Source organism: Mirounga angustirostris, unplaced genomic scaffold (genome assembly GCF_029215605.1).
Source record: "Mirounga angustirostris isolate CCGP_5_RB_7025 unplaced genomic scaffold, mMirAng1.0.hap1 SCAF_11, whole genome shotgun sequence".
NCBI classification, from domain to species: Eukaryota; Metazoa; Chordata; class Mammalia; order Carnivora; family Phocidae; genus Mirounga; species Mirounga angustirostris.
This window is the reverse complement of record NW_026991719.1, coordinates 49,510,539-49,527,787: the sequence shown is the minus strand read 5'-3', so window position 1 is coordinate 49,527,787 and position 17,249 is coordinate 49,510,539.

The window sequence follows — 17,249 nt, the reverse complement described above, 5'->3', positions numbered from 1 at the left end:
ACTTTTGTATCCTTTGGATAAATACCTAGTAGTGCAATTACTGGGTTTTAGAGTAGTTCTATTGTGAACTTTTTGAGAAACCTCCATAGCGTTCTCCACAGTGGCTATCCAAGTTTTCATTCCCACCAACAGTTCAAGAAGGTTCCCATTTCTCTGCATCCACACAAACACCTGTTGTTCCTGGTGTTGTTAATGTTAGTCATTGTGACAGGCGTGAGGTGGTATCTCACTGTGGTGTTGATTCATATTTCCCTGATGTGAGTGATTATTGAATATTTCTTCACATGTCTGTTAGCCATCTGGATGTCTTCTTTGGAAAAGTGTCTATTCATGTCTTCTACCCATTTCTTTTTTTTATTTGATTATTTCTGTTTTTATTTATTTTATTTTTTTATTTAAATTCAATTTAATTAACATATAGTTTATTATCAGTTTCAGGGGTAGAAATTACTGATTCATCAGTTGCATATAACACCCAGTGCTTACTACATCAAGTGCCCTCCTTAATGCCCATCACCCAGTTATCCATCCCTCTACCCACCTCCCCTCCAACAACCCTCATTTTCTTTCCTAGAGTAGAGTCTCCTATGGTTAGCTTCCCTCTCCGTTTTCATCTTATTTCATTTTTACTTCCCTTCCCATGCGTTCATCTGTATTGTTTCATAAATTCCATATATGAGTGAAATCATAAGATATTTGTTGTTCTCTGATTGACTTATTTCGCTTATAATACCCTCTACTGCCATCCACATAGTGGCAAATAGCAAGACCTCGTTCTTTTTGATGGCTGGGTAATATTCCATTGTATATATTCCACATCTTCTCTATCCATTCATTCTGCCAAAGGACATCTGGGCTTATCCCATATTTTGGCTACTGTGGACATTGCTGCTATAAATATTGGGGTGCATGTGCCTCTTTGAATCACTATATTTGTATCCTATTAATAAATACCTAGTAATGCAATTGCTGGGTCATGGGGTAGTTCTATTTTTAACTTTTTGAGGAACCTCCATACTGCTTTCCAAAGTGGCTGCACCTGTTTCCACTCCCACCAACAGTGTGACAGGGTTCCCCTTTATCTACATCCTTGCCAACATCTGTTGTTTCCTCAGTTACTAGATTTAGCCATTCTGACTGGTGTGAAGTAGTATCTCATTATGGTTTTGATTTATACTTCCCTGATGCTGAGTGAAATTGAACAGTTTTTCCTGTATCTGTTAGTCATATTCATCAGGCATATTGGGTTGTAATTCTCATTTTTGGTGGGGTATTCTGGTTTTGGGACCAAGGTAATGCTGGCCTCATAGAACGAGTTTGGTAGTTTTCCTTCCATTTCCATTTTTTTTTGAAACAGCTTCAGAACAATAGGTATTAGTTCTTTAAATGTTTGTTAGAATTCCCCTGGGAAGCCATCTGGTCCTGGACTATTGTTTGTTGGGATATTTTTGATTATTGCTTCAATTTCCTTGCTAGTTATGGGTCTCTTCAGGTTTTCTATTTCTTCCTGTTTCACTTTTGGTAGTCTTTATGTTTTTAGGAATGCATCCATTTCTTCTATATTGCCTAATATTTTGGCATATAAGTGCTCATAATATGTTCTTAAAATTGTTTGTATTTCCTTGGTGTTCGTAAGGATATGTCCACTTTCATTCATGATTTTATTATTTTGGGTCCTTTCTCCTTTCTCTCTCTTTTTACAAATTTTTTATTATGTTATGTTAGTCACCATTCAGTACATCATTCATTTTTGATGTAGTGTTCAATGATTCATTATTTGCATATAACGCCCAGTGCTCATTACATCACGTGCCCGCCTTAATACCCACCACCTGGCTACCCCATTCCCCGCCACACTCATTCCCAATGAAACCCTCAGGTTGTTTCCAGGAGTCCATAGTCTCTCATGGTTGGTCTCCCCCTCTGATTCCCCACCCTTCAGCTTTCCCTTCCTTCTCCTAATGTCCTCCATGCTAATCCTTATATTCCACATATGAGTGAAACCGTATGATAATTGTCTTTCTCTGCTTGACTTATTTTGCATAGCATAATACCCTCCATTTCCATTCATGTCAGTGCAAATGGTGGGTATTCATCCTTTCTGATGGCTGAGTAATAGTCCAATGTATATATGGACAACATCTTCTTTATCCACTCATCTGTTGAAGGGAATCTCAGCTCCTTCCACAGTTTGGCTATTGTGGACATAGCTGCTATGAACATTAGCATGCATGTGACCCTTCTTTTCATTACATTTGTATCGTTGGGGTAAATACCCAGTAGTGCCATTGCTGGGTCATAGGGTAGCTCTATTTTTAACTTTTTAGAGCAACCACCATACTGTTTTCTGAAGTGGCTGTACCAGATAGCATTCCCACTAAAAGTGTAAGAGGTTCCCCTTTCTCCCACACCCTTGCCAATATTTCTTTTTTTGTGTCCTGTTAAATTTTGCCATTCTGACTAGTGTAAGTTGGTATCTCAATGGGGTTTTGGTTTGAATTTCCCTGATGGCTAATGATGTTGAACATTATTTCATTCGTCTGTTAGTCATTTGTATGTCTTCTTTGGAGAAGTGCCTGTTCATGTTTTCTGCCCGATTTTTGACTGGATTATTTGTTTTTTGGGTGTTGAGTTTGAGAAGTTCTTTATAGATCTCGGATACCAGCCCTTTACCTGTAACGTCATTTGCAAATACTTCTCCCATTCTGAGGGTTGCCTCTTAGTTTAGTTGACTGTTTCCTTTGCTGTGCAGAAGCTTTTAATCTTGATGAGGTCCCAAAAGTTCATTTTGTTTTTGTGTCCCTTGCCTTTGGAGACGTGTCTAGCAAGAACTTGCTGTGGCCAAGGTCAAAGAGGTTATTGCCTGCGTCTTCCTCTAGGATTCTGATGGACTCCTGTCACATTTGCATCTTTCATTCACTTTGAGTCTATTTTTGTGTGTGGTGTAAGAAAGTGATCCAGTTTCATTCTTGTGCATGTGGCTGTCCAATTTTCCCAACACCATTTCTTGAAGAGACTTTCTTTTTTTCCATTGGATATTCATTCCTGCTTTGTCTAAGATTCGTGGACCATAGAGTTAAGGGTCCATTTCTGGGTTCTCTATTCTGTGCCATTGATCTGTGTGTCTGTTTTGTACCAGTAGTGTACTCTCTTGATGATTACAGCTTTGTAATACAGCTTGAAGTCTGGAATTGTCATCCTTCTAGCTTTCCTTTTCTTTTTCAACATTCTTTTGGTTATTCAGTGTCTTTTCTGGTTCCACGCAAATTTTATTTAGTTATTTTATTTTTTTAAAAGATTTTATTTATTTATTTGACAGAGAGAGACACAGCGAGGGAGGGAACATAAGCAGGGGGAGTGGGAGATGGAGAAGCAGGCTTCCCGTGGAGCAGGGAGCCCAATGCCAGGCTCTATCCCAGGACCCTGAGGTCATGACCTGAGCCGAAGGCAGACGCTTAACAACTGAGCCACCCAGGTGCCCCTCCACACAAATTTTAGAGTTGTTTGTTCCAGCTCTGTGAAAATTGCTGGTAGTATTTTAACAGGGTTTGCATTGAATGTGTAGATACTTTGTGTCACACAGACATTTTAACAATATTTTTTTCTTCCAAATATTGAAACATTCCAAATATAAGCATGGGATGTTTTTCCATTTTGTGTGTGTGTGTGTCTTTCTCAATTTCTTTCATAAGTGTTCTATAGTATTCAGATTACAGATCCTTTACCTCTTGGTTAGGTTTATTCCTAGGTATCTTATGGTTTTGGGGGCATTGTAAATGGGATCGATTCCTTGATTTCTCTGTCTTCTGCTTTTGGGATCAAGGTAATGCTGGCCTCATGGAATGAGTTTGGATGTTTTCCTTCCATTTCTATTTCTTGAAACAGTTTCAGAATTATAGGTATTAATTATACTATACACGTTTGGTAGAATTTCCCTGGGAACCCATCCATCCCTAGACTCTAGTTTGCTGGGAGATTTGTGATTAATGATTCAATTTCTTTGGTGGTTATGGGTCTGTTCAGGTATTCTATTTCTTGTTTCAGTTTTGGTTGTTTATATGTTTCTAGGAATTTATCCATTTCTTCCAGATTGCCTAATTTGTTGGCATATAATTCCTCATAATATTTTCATATAATTTTAATTCTTTGGTGTTGGTTGTGGTCTCTCCTTTCATTCATGATTTTATTTATTGGGATCCTTTCTCTTTTCTTTTTGATAAGTCTGGTTAGGGGTCTTTCAATCTCATTAATGCTTTCAGACAACCTGCTCCTAGTTTCATTGATCTGTTCTACTGTTTTGTAGTAGTAGTAGTAGTAGTAGTAGTAGTAGTAGTAGTAGTAGTAGTAGTATATCATTGATTTCTGCTCTAATCTTTTATTAGTTCTCTTCCCCTGCTGGATTTAGGCTTTATTTGTTGTTCTTTCTGCAGCTCCTTTAGGTGCAAAGTTAGGTTGTGTATTTGAGAATTTTCTTGCTTCATGAGGAAGGCCTGTATTGCTATGTACTTCTCTCTTAGGACCACCTTTGCTGAATCCCTAAGGTTTTGAACTGCTGTGTTTTAATTTTCACTTTCTTACATATATATTTTTTAATTCTTTAATTTTCTGGTTGACTCATTCTTTCTTTAGTAGGATGCTCTTTAACTTCAATGTATTTGTGATTCTTTCAAATTTCTTCTTGTGGTTGACTTCAAGTTTCATAGCATTGTGGTCTGAAAATATGCATGATAATGATCTCAATATTTTTGTACCAGTTGAGACCTGATTTGTGACCCAATATGTTATCTGTTCTGGAGAATGTCCCATGCCACTCAAAACGAATGTGTATGCTACTGCTTTAGGATGAAATGCTCTGAATATATCTGTGAAGTCCATCTGGCCCAGTGTGTCATTCAAAGCTCCTGTTTCCTTGTTGATCTTCTGTTTAGATGCTCTGGCCATTGCTGTGAGTGGGTTGTTAAATTCCCCTACTATTATTGTATTATTATCACTGTGTTTCATTAATTTTGTTATTAATTGTTTTATATATTTGGCTGCTCTGAATTTAGAGACATAAATATTTACAATTGTTAGATCTTCTTGTTGGATAGAACGCTTTATTATGATATAGTGTCCTTCATCTCTTATTACACTCTTTGCTTTAAAATCTAGTTTGTCTGATGTAAGGATGGCTACTCCAGCTTTCTTTTGATGTCTATTAGCATGATAAATGGTTTTTCACCCCTTCACTTTCAATCTGGTGGTGACTTTGGGCCTAAAATGCATCTCTTCTAAGCAGCATATTGATGGGGTCTTTTTTTTTTTTTTCCCCCTTTTGATACCCCGTGTCTCTTGATTGGAGCATTTAGTCCATTTACATTCAGAGTAATTATTAAACAATGAATTTAGTGCCATTGTATTACCTGTAAAGTCACTGTTCCTGTAGATTGTTTCTTTCTGGTCTTATTAATTTTGGGCTCTCTCTCTGTTCAAAGGATCTCTTCAACATTTCTTACAAGGCTGGGTTAGCGTTCATAAATTCCTTTAGTTTTTGTTCATTCTGGAAACTCTAACTCTCTTTCTATTCTGAATGACAGCCTTGCTGGTTAAAATATTCCTGGCTGCATATTTTTCTCATTTAGCACATTGAATATATCATGTCAGTCCTTTCTGGCCTGCCAGGTCTTTGTGGACAGGTCTGCTGCTCACCTTGTGTTTCTACCCTTGTAGGTTAAGGACCTCTTTTCCCCCTGAACAGCTTTCAGGAATTTCTCTTTCTCTTTGTAATTTTCAGGCCTCACTGTAATAGGTCAAGGTGTTGACTTATTTTTGTTGATTTTGAGGGCTGTGTTCTCTGTGCCTCCTGGACTTGAATGCCTGTTTCCTTCACCAGATTAGGGAAGTTCTGAGCTATAATTTATTCAGTTTAACCTTCTGATGCTCTTTTCCACTCCTCATATTCTGTGACTCCTATAATATGGAGTCATATAATATGGAGTCATTAGCATTTCCCTTTATAGAATCACTGAGTTTTTACGTTTACCTTCATGATCTAATAGTTTTCTTTACCTCTTCTTTTCAGTTTCCTTATTTTCCATCATTTTATCTTCTCTATCACCGATTTGTTCTTCTGCTATCTTCATCCTCATTTTTATGGCCTCCACTTGGGATGCCATCTCAGTAATAGCATTTTTAATTTCAGCCTAACTGAATTTTAGTTCTTTGATCTCTACAGTAAGGGATTCTCTTGTGTCTATTATGCTTTTCTCAAGCCCAGCTAGTATCTTTATAATTGTTGTTTTAAATTCTATTTCAGATAGCTTACTTTTATCTGTATTGATTACATCTGTAGTAGTGAGTACTACCTCCTGTGTTTTCTTTTGGGGTGGATTTCTCCATCCCATCATTTTGTCTAGAAAGGAGAAGAAGAAAGAAGGAGAAAATAACCCACAAATGCAAATATAACGATAACAACAGAAAAAAAAAAAAAAACTAGATTCTGGGTGTGTTTTGGTTTGCTTATTAAAAGAAACTAGATCCCAAATTGAAAGAAAAAGAAAGAAAGAAGAAAGAAGAAAGAAAGAAATTACAGTGAAAGAAAACAAAAATGTGTAAAAATGTATAACGAATATATAGAAATAAAAATTAAAGAATAATTGGGCTAATAAGAAAATAACTGAAAAAATAATACTAAAAGACTAAAAAACAAAACTACAAGAAGTGCTATACATTGTTTTCCCCCATAGCTGAAGTTTTGCAGCCCTCTATGGTCAATAAACTTGATGCCAGGGAGTTGTTTGTTCTGGTCTTCTGAGGAAGAGGCCTGTTGTGCTGATTCTCAGGTGGACTTGCCCTAGTGGAAATGCTTCTCCAGTGCACGAAGAGGCAGGGGTTGGTGTATGCAGCTCCAGACTCCACTAGGTGGCACTGTTTTGCTCCCTGAATGCTATCAGCACTAATGGGTGGGATGAATACAGTGGCACCCCACTCTCTAGACGCCTGGGCTGCAAATTCATGTCCCCAGTCTTCTGTGAGCCCTCACAGAAAAGCAGTCACTCTTGTCTCCCTGGTTTCCATCAGAACTTTGTGTTCACCCAGCCTGTGACCAAGCATTTTTATTTCCGGCATGTGACTAAGTTTCAAAACTCCAAATTTATGGACTCCTGAGGCAGGGACCCGCCCTGTTCCTCCTTGTGGAAGGGGGGTGGGTTTCTTGCCACACTTCTGCCTTTTGCTGGACCCCTCACAGGAATGCAGTTGCATGACCGTGCAGTGGTTCGTAGTTTATGGCAACAGAGAGCAGAAAGCCGGCATCTAGACTCCCTGTTCTCAGCCAGCTTCCCTACTCGTACGCTGGGAACATGACTGCACTCATGCACCACCCTTCCTTCTTGTGACCCCGGGGATCCTAAGGCCACACTGTCACACCTGGGATTCTACCTCACTTCACCACCTGAGCACCTTTAAGCCAGGAACCTCCCCCACTGTAGCTGACTTCTATAAGTTCTGATTTCGTGCTTTGCTGCTTATAATACTTTGTGGTAGCCTCTTTAAGCAGGCTCCCTCCCTGCCGCCGTATCCGCAGCTATATCACACTGGATTCAAGTCTCGTCATTTCCTACCTTCCAAATGGTGGTTGCTTTTCTACTTGTAGATTTGCAGCATTTGTTTTCCAAGATGTCGGATTGATTTCTCAGGTGTTCAGAATGATTTGATAACTATCTAGTTTTATTTGAGGGAGGAGACAAACCTAGGGTCCCCCTACTCCTCTGCCATCTCAAGTCCTCCTTCTCCCATTTTGTAACTGCATTACTTGTTTTTTGGGTATTGAGTTTGATAAGTTCTTTATAGGTTGTGTATACTAACCCTTTATTAGATACGTCACTTGTGAATATCTTCTCCCATTTTGTATGCTGCCTCTCAGTTTTCTTGATTGTTTCTTCCACTGTGTAGAAACTTCTTATCTTAATGAAGTCCCGTGTTCATTTTTGCTTTTGTTTCCCCTGCCTCCGGTGACATGTCTAGTAAGAAGTTGCTATGAACAAGGTCCAAGAGGTTTCTGACTGTGTTCTCTAGGATTTTGATGGTTTCCTGTCTCACACTTAGGTATTTCATCCATTTCTAATTTATTTTTTGTGTGGTGAAGACAGTGGTTCAGTTTCATTCTTCTGCAATTTGCTGTCCAGTTTTATGAACACCATTTGTTGAAGAGTGCCTTTTTTCATTGGATATTCTTTCCTGCTTTGTGGAAGATTAGTTGACCATATAGATGTGGTTCCATTTCTGGGATTTCTATTCTGTTCCCTTGATCTGTGTGTCTGTTTTTGTGCCAGGACCATACTGTCTTGATGACTACAGTTTTTGTTGTAAAGTTTAATGTGGAATCTTGATGCCTCCAGCTTTGCTTTTCTTTTTCAGTATTGCTTTGGCTATTTGGGGTTTAGTGATTCCATACATATTTGAGGACTGTTTGTTCTAGCTCTGCAAAAACTGCTGGTGGTATTTTGATAGGGATTGCATTAAATGTGTAGTAGATGCCTTTGGTACTATAGACATTTTAACAATAGTTGTTCTTCCAATCCATGAGCATGGGAAGTTTTCCATTAATTTGTGTCCTCTTCAATGTCCTTCATAAGTTTTCTGTAGTTTTCAGAGTACAGATATTTTTCCTCTTTGGTTAGGTTTATTCCTAGGTATCTTATGTTTTTTTGGTGCAACTGTAAACGGGACTGATTCCTTGATTTCTTTTACTGCTGCTGCATTATTGGTGTATAGAAATGCAACAGATTTCTGTACACTGATTTTATATCCTGCAATTTTAATGAATTCATGTACTAGTTCTAGCGATTTTTTTTTGTAGGAATCTTTCATGTTTTCTACCTAGAGAACCATGTCTTCTGCAAATAGTGAAAGTTTGACTTCTTCCTTGCCATTTGGATACCATTTGTTTCTTGTTGTTGTCTGATTATTGAGGCTAAGACTTCCAGTAATATGTAAATAGTAATGGTGACAGTGGATATCTTTGTCTTGTTCCTGAACATAGAGGATATGCTCTCAGTTTTTCCCCATTGAGGATGATATTACCTGTGTGTTTTTCATATATGTCCTTTATGATGTTAAGGTATATTCTATCCATACTTTGTTGTAGGTTTTTATCCAGAATGGATGCTGTATTTTGTCAAATGCTTTTTTGGCATCTATTGAGAGAATCATATGGTTCTTATTCTTTCTTGTATTAAAGTGATGTATCACCTTGGTTGATTTGTGAATGTTGAACCATCCTTGCAACCCAGGAATAAACCCCACTTGATTATAGTGTATGTATTTTTTTTTTTTCATGTATTGCTTGATTCTGTTTCCCAGTACCTTGTGGAGAATTTTTGCATCTATGTTCAGCAGGAATTTTTGTCTGTAATTCTCCTTTTCAGTGGGGTCTTTGTATGGTTTTGTAATCAATGCAATGCTAGCCCTGTAGAAGGAGTTTGGAAATTTTTCTTCCTTTTCTATTTTTTGAAATAGTTTGAGAAGAATAGGTATTAACTCTGCTTCAAATGTCTGCTAGAATTCCTCTGGGAAGCCATTTGGCCTTGCAATTTTGTTTGTTGGGAGATTTTTGATTAATGATTCGATTTCTATGCTGGTTACGGGTCTATTCAAATTTTCCACTTCCTCTTTCAGTTTGGTACTTTGTAAGCTTCTAGGCATTTGTCCATTTCTTCCAAATTGCCCAGTTTGCTGGCATAATACTTTTCTCAACATTCCCTTATGCTTATTTGTATTTCTGTGGTGTTGTTTATGATCTCTCCTCTTTCATTCGTGATTTTGTTTATTTGTGTTCTTTTATTTTAGTTAAACCCTGCTAGGGATTTATCAATTTTATTAATTCTTTGGATAAACCAGCTCTTAGTTTCGTTGACCTCTTCTACTGTTTTTTTTCTTTTGTTTCTATACTGTTCATTTTTGCTCTAATCTTTATTTTTACCCTTCTTGGTTTAGGCTTTAATTGCAGTTCCTTTTCTAGTTGCTATAGGTGTAAGGTTAAATTGTATATTTGAGACTTGCTTCTTGATGTAGGCCTGTATTGCAATATACTCCCCTCTTAAGACTGCCTTTGCCACATCCCAAGGGTTCTGTATTGTCGTGTTTTCATTTTCACTTGTTTCCATGTATTTTTTACTTTGTCTTCAGTTTCCTGGTTAACCCATTCATTCTTTAATAAGATGTTCCTTAACCTCAATGTATTTGTGATCTTTCCAAATTTTTTTCTTGTGGTTGACTTCATGTTTTATAGCACTTTTTTGTCTGAAAATATGCATGGTACTGACATCAATCTTTTTGTACTTGTTAAGGGTTGCTTTGTGATCCAGTATGTGATCTTTTCTGGAGAGGGTTCCATGTGCACTCGAAACAATGTGCTTTGTGCTGCTTTATCATGAAATGCTCTGAATATATCTGTTACGTCCATCTGGTACAGTGAGTCATTCAAAGAGATTGTTTCCTTGTTGATTTTCTGGTTTGATGATCTGTCCATTGATGTAAGTGGGGTGTTCAAGTCCCCTACTATTATTATATTATTATCAATGCGTTTCTTCATGTTTCTTATTAAGCAACTTATATTTTTGGGTGCTCTCATGTTAGGGAGCAAAAATATTTACCATTGTTAGATCTTCTTGATGAATAGACCCTTTAAGTATTATGTAATTCATTGCTTCATCTCTTTTTACAGTCCTTGATTTGAAATCTCATTTGTGTGATGTAAGTATAGCTACTCCACCTTTTGTTTGATGTCCATTAGCATGAAAGATGGTTCTCCATCATCTCACATTCAATATGCAGGTGTCTTTAGTCCTAAAATGAGTCTCTTCTAGACAGCGTATAGATGGGATTGCTTTCGTATCCATTCTCATGCCCTATGCCTTTTGTTTGGAGCATATAGTCCATTTACATTTACAGCCACTATTGATAGAAAACAGTTTAGTGCAATTGTGTTACCTTTAAAGCTGATGTTTCTGGTTATGTTCTCTGTTCCTTTGTAGTCTTTGTTGCTTTTGGTCTTTTTTCCCCCACTTGATGAGTTCCCTTTAATATTTCTTGCACGGCTGGTTTATTGGTCACAAACTCTTGTAGTTTTTGCTTGTTTAGGAAACTGTCTCTCCTTCTATTCTGAATGACAGCCTTACTGGATAAAGTATTTTTGCTTCATATTTTTCCCATCCAGCAGTTTGAATATATCCTGCCACTTTTCTCTGGCCTGCCAAGTTTCCTTGGTCAGATCTGTTGCAAACCTGATCTTTCTTCCATTATAGGCTATGTACTTTTTTTTTTTCCCTTGCTGGTGTCAGGATTCTTTACTCTGCTGTGTATTTTGTGAATTTGTTTATGATATATCTTGGTGATGGCCAGCTTTTTTTAATTTATTGGGCGTTCTCTGTACTTTCTTGGATTTCAATGTCTGTGTCCTTCCAAAAATTAGAGACGTTTTCACCTATAACTTTTCCAATGAATCTTCTGCCCCGTTCTCTCTCTCCCCATCTTCTGGGATTCCTATGACATGAATGTTACACTTTAATGCGTCACTGAGTTCCTTAAATCTACAATTATGATCCGATATATTTCTTCACCTCTTCTTTTCAGCTTCACTGTTTTCCATAATTTTATCTTCTATACCATTACTTCCTCTGCTTCACCTATTCTTGTCATGGCATGCACTTGGGTTTGCATCTCAGTTATAGCATTTTTTATATCAGCCTAAGTAATCTTTAGTTCTTTTTGTCTCTGCAGTAAGGGATTCTTTAGTGTCTTCTATGTATTTTTTTAAGCCTAGCTAGTATCCTTAAAATTGTTGTTTTATTTTTATTTATTTATTTTTGTATTATGTTCCGTTAGCCTCTGTATAATACATCTTTAGTTTTTTATGTAGTGTTCAGTGATTCATTAGTTGTGTATAACACTCAGTGCTCATCACATCACGTGCCCTGCTTAATGCCCATAACCCAGTTACCCCATCCCTCCACCTACTTCCCTTTCCACAACCCTCATTTTGTTTTTCAGAGTCAAGAGTCTCTCATGGTTTGTCTCCCTCTCTGATGGGGTGAATTCTTCTATCTTGAAATTATGGAGGTTTAAATAGAAAATGGAAAAAAAAATACAGAATTAAAAACAATTAAAATTTAAAAAAATAAATAAAACTAATACTAAGGAGGAGAGAAGCAAGATGGTAAAGGAATAAGGGACTCCGTATCAACTGGCCCCCTGAATTTATCTTGGATATCTACCAAACCATTCTAAACACCCATGAAATCAGCCTGAGATGTAAGAATATATATCTGGATATCTACAAGCAGAAAAGCACTGTCCCTAGCAGGTAGGAAGGATGGAGTCATGAATTTGTGGGGAGATATCAGCAGATAAAAAGAAGGGGGAGGTTGCCTCCATAAGCTGGTTCCTGGAAAGTGATACAACACCAGAGCACAAAAGCTTAACCCTTAGAAATCTGCTCTAGGGAGCGATATCCCTTTATGAAAGGGGCTCTGGAAATGAAAAGGTAGAATACTATGTAGAACATTGTGGTCTCAGGATACTAGAAACCTCAAAGCCAAAGGGGATTTCTGGACCATCAGAGTACCTGAGAGGTGGATCTAGGGAACTGGTTATGGACACCGAGCCCATGTAGGGTCCCTCAGCTCCAATAGCCATAAACAGCAAGCCAGGCCAGTTGAGAACCTCTCTTCTCTTAGGCAGCCTGAAAATATCCATTGCCAGGGCCAGGGACCAGGCAAAAACTCACAGAGAGGTAGTCAGCAGGAAAGGGCTCTGAGCAGCACCCAGCCAGTATCCAGGAGTGCGTGCCTGCATCTGCTCATGGTTTTAGAAGTATAAAGAGCAGGGACACTCCTGGGCACCTGGACGACTTCTGAGAGTGCACCTCAGCATGCTGTGGTTTTCGGGTGGTACATGCAGAAACAAAGACTGTACTGGAGGTTTTAGAGAAGAGAGCAGACTGCAATTTCTCTGTTCTGGGTCAAGGTTTGGCCTCGACCATTTTTGCTCTGACCCTCCGAAGAGGCTTTGAAACATGCCAGAGAACAAAAGCTCAAAAGACTGGTTTCCATTGAGTGCAGCCCCATACAGCAGACAGGGCAACTTTACCCAAGCAGGTTTGCTTGAGAAACATCATGGCAGGCCCTACCCCCAGAAGACAGCCTGGAAGTACAAGTGGACAACAACCCTGGGGAAACCATAAGACTCTAAAATCCCAGTACCAAGGGAAAATAGAATATTGAGCTAGAGGCATTACCTCAAGCCTTGTTTATTTTTCAGATACAATTATCTTTTTCTTTTTATTCATTGTCTTATGCTTCCTTTCAGTTTTATCTTTTTACCTGTTTCTCATTTCAGCTAGAGGTTTAATATAACAACAAATATTTCATAGGAGCATTTTTCACACCTATATTTTTTATAGATGCATACTTCATAGTAGTCATTTTTTCCCTGTTCAATTTTACACACACACACACACACACACACACACACACACACACACATATATATATGTTTTACTTTCCCAGGAATTTTGGAAAATAGTGTCCTCTAACAAACAAACCAAAATACACCCAGGAACACTGAAACAGACTACTTTTTCCACACTGAGAGATTATAGCCCCCCTTCTTCTCACCACCCTTTTTAATTTTTTTAATTTATTAATTTTATAAATTTCATTCTTGTATTTCATTTTGGCTTTGGTTTTTTGGAGGTGGCTTCAGACTACTCCAGATTTTTCTAGGGTATGACTTGCTTGGGTCATGGTTGAGAATTTGGACTCTTTACATTCCCTCAACCATCCCTCAAAAGAATGACTAGAAGGAGGAACTCCCAACAAGAAAAGAACCAGAGATAATGTTCTCTGCCACAGGTCAAATGGATATGGATATAAGCAAGATGTTAGACATAGACTTCAGGGTAGCAATTATAAAGTCAATAGCTAGGAATGAGAAAAGCATTAGTGACAATATAGAAACTCTAAGGGCAAAATGAGATCTAATCAGGCCAAACTTAAAAATGCTATGAATGAGGTGAAGTCTACACTGAATACTGTAACAGCCAGAGTAAATGAGTCAGAAGAACAAATTAGTGATGTAGAATTAAGCGGAGATGAATGAAGGAAACCAAGAAGGGTTAGTATAGGCAGCTAGAAGCCCATGAAAACAGACTTACAGAGATCAATGATGTCATGAAATGTTCCAATATCAGAATTACTGGGATCCTTGAGGGGGTGGAGAGAGAGAGAGGACTAGAAGGTATATTTGAGCAAATCATAGCTGAGAACTTCCCTAATCTGGGGAAGGAAACAAGCATTCGTGTCCAAGAGGCAGAGAAGACTCCTCCCAAGATCAATAAAAATAGACTACACCCCAGCATATAATAGCAAAACTTGCACATCTTACAGCCAATGAATCTAACCTGGGAGCAGGTAGGTGGAAGAGATTTCCTACGTATGGAGGGAGGAACATCAGAATAACATCAGACTGGTCCACAGAGACATAGCAAGACAGAAAGGGCTAGCAAGACATATTCAGGGTACTAAGTGAGAAGAACAAGCAGCCAAGAATACTTTATCCAGCAAGACTGTCTTTCAGAATGGACAGAGAGACAAAGAGCTTCCAGGAATGGAAGGGCCTGAAAAAATATGTGACCACTGAGCCAGCCCTGCAAGAAATATTAAGAGGCATTGTATAAAAGAAGAAAGACCCCAAGAGTAATATAGACCAGAAAGGATCAGAGAAGATCTACAGAAACGGGTGTTACAAGCTATACAATGATACTAAATTCATCTTTTAATAGTTACTCTGAATGTAAATAGGCTGATTGTTCCCATCAAGAGACACTGGGTTTCAGATTGGATAAAAAAGCAGGACCCATCTATATGCTGTCTACAAGAGACTCATGTTGGACCTAAAAACACCTGCAGATTGAAAGTGAGGGGATGGAGAACAATTTACCACACCAAAGGACCACAAAAGAAAGCTGGGGTAGCAATTCTCATATCAGACAAATTAGATTTTAATCCCATGACTGTAGTAAAAGATGTAGAGCTACACTATATCATACTTAAAGGGTCTATCAAACAAGAAAATCTAATAATTGTAAATATCTATGCCTCCAACATAGGAGCAGGCAATTACATAAACCAACTATTAAGCAAAATAAAGAATCATATCGATAATAATACATTAATAGTAGGAGACCTCAACACTCCACTCTCAACAATGGAAAGATCATCTAAGTAGAAGATCAACAAGGAAAAAAGAGCTTTGAATGATATATTGGACCAGATGGACTTTGTAGATATATACAAAATATTCCACCATTAAACAACAGAAAACACATTTTTTTTTGAGTGCACTCAGAAATTTCTGCAGAATAGACCACATACTAGGTCACAAATCAGAGCTCAACTGATACCAAAATATTGAGATATTTCCCTGCATGTTATTAGAGCACAAAGCTTTTAAACTGCAACTCAATCACAAGAAAAAACTTGGAAGGAATTCAAACACTTGGAAGTTAAAGAGCATCCTGCTAAAGAATGATTGGGTCAACCATTAAATTAAAGATGAACTTAAACAATTCATGGAAACTAATGAGAATGAAAACACATCATTCCAAACCTATGGGATACCGCAAGACAGTCCTAAGAGGGAAATACATAGCCATCCACGCCTCAGTCAAAAAATTGGAAAAATCCCAAATGTACAAGCTAACCTTACACCTAAAGGAACTGGAGAAAGAACAGCAAATAAAACATAAACCAAGCAGAGGGAGATAAATATTAAAGATTAGTTCTTTGAGTTCTATGAAATAGAAACCAGAAAAATAGTAGAACAGTTCAACAAAACTAGAAGGTGGATTGTTGAAAGAATTAATAAGATCAATAAACCTCTGGCCAGATGTATTGAAAAGAAAAGGGAAAGGAACCAAATTAATAAAATTATGAATGAAAGGAGAGAGATCATGACTAACACCAAGGGTAAAGAAAAATTATTAAGAATTATTACCAGCAACTATATGCCAACCAATTAAGCAACCTGAAAGAAATGGATGCTTTCCTGGAGACTAATAAACTACCAAGACTGAAATACAAAGAAAAAATAATCTGAATAGACAAATAACCAGTAATGAAATTGAAGCAATAATCAAAACCTACCAAAAAACAAGAGTCCAGGGCCAGATAGCTTCCCAGGGAATTCTACCAAAAATTTAAAGAATAAGTCATACCTATTTTGCCGAAGCTGTTTCAAAAAATAGAAACAGATTGAAAACTTCCAAACACGTTCTATGAGGCCAGCAATACCTTGATCCCAAATCCAGGCGAAGACCCCATTAAAGGAGAATTACTGACCAATCTCCCTAGTGAACATGGATGCCAAAATACTCAAGATCCTAGCCAATAAGATCCAAAAGTACATCAAAAGATCATGCACCACGACTAAATGGGATTTATCCCTGGGATGCAAGGGTGGTTCAACATTCGGAAATCAATCAATGTGATAGATCAATTAATAAGAAGAGAGAGAAGAAACATATAGTCCTCTCAATTGATGCAGAAAAAGCATTTGACAAAATACAGCATTCTTTCCTGATTAAAACTCTTCAGAGTATTGGGATAGAGGGAACATTCCTCAAGTTCATAAAATCCATCTATGAAAAGCCCACAGCAAATATCATCCTCAATGGGGAAAAGCTGAGAGCCTTTCTCTTAAGATCAGGAACACGTCAAGGATGCCCACTCTTGCCACTATTGTTCAACATAGTACTAGAAGTCCTAGCAACAGCAATCAGACAACAAAAAGAAAGAAAAGTATTCAAACTGGCAAAGAAGTCAAACTCTCTCTCTTCACAGATGACATGATACTTTATGTGGAAAACCCAAAAGACTCCACCCCCAAATTACTAGAACTCATACAGCAATTCAGTAATGTGGCAGGATACAAAATGAATGCACAGAAATCAGTTGCTTTCTTATACACTAACAACGCAACTGTACAAAGAGAAATTAGAGAATTGATTCCATTTACAATAGCACCAAAAACCATAAGATAACTCAGAATAAACCTAACCAAAGAGGTAAAGGATCTATACTCTAGAATCTACAGAACACTCATGAAAGAAATTGAAGAAGACATAAAAAGATGGAAAAACATTCCATGCTCAATGATGAGAAGAATAAACACTGTTAAAATGTCTATGCTACCCAGAGCAATCTATACCT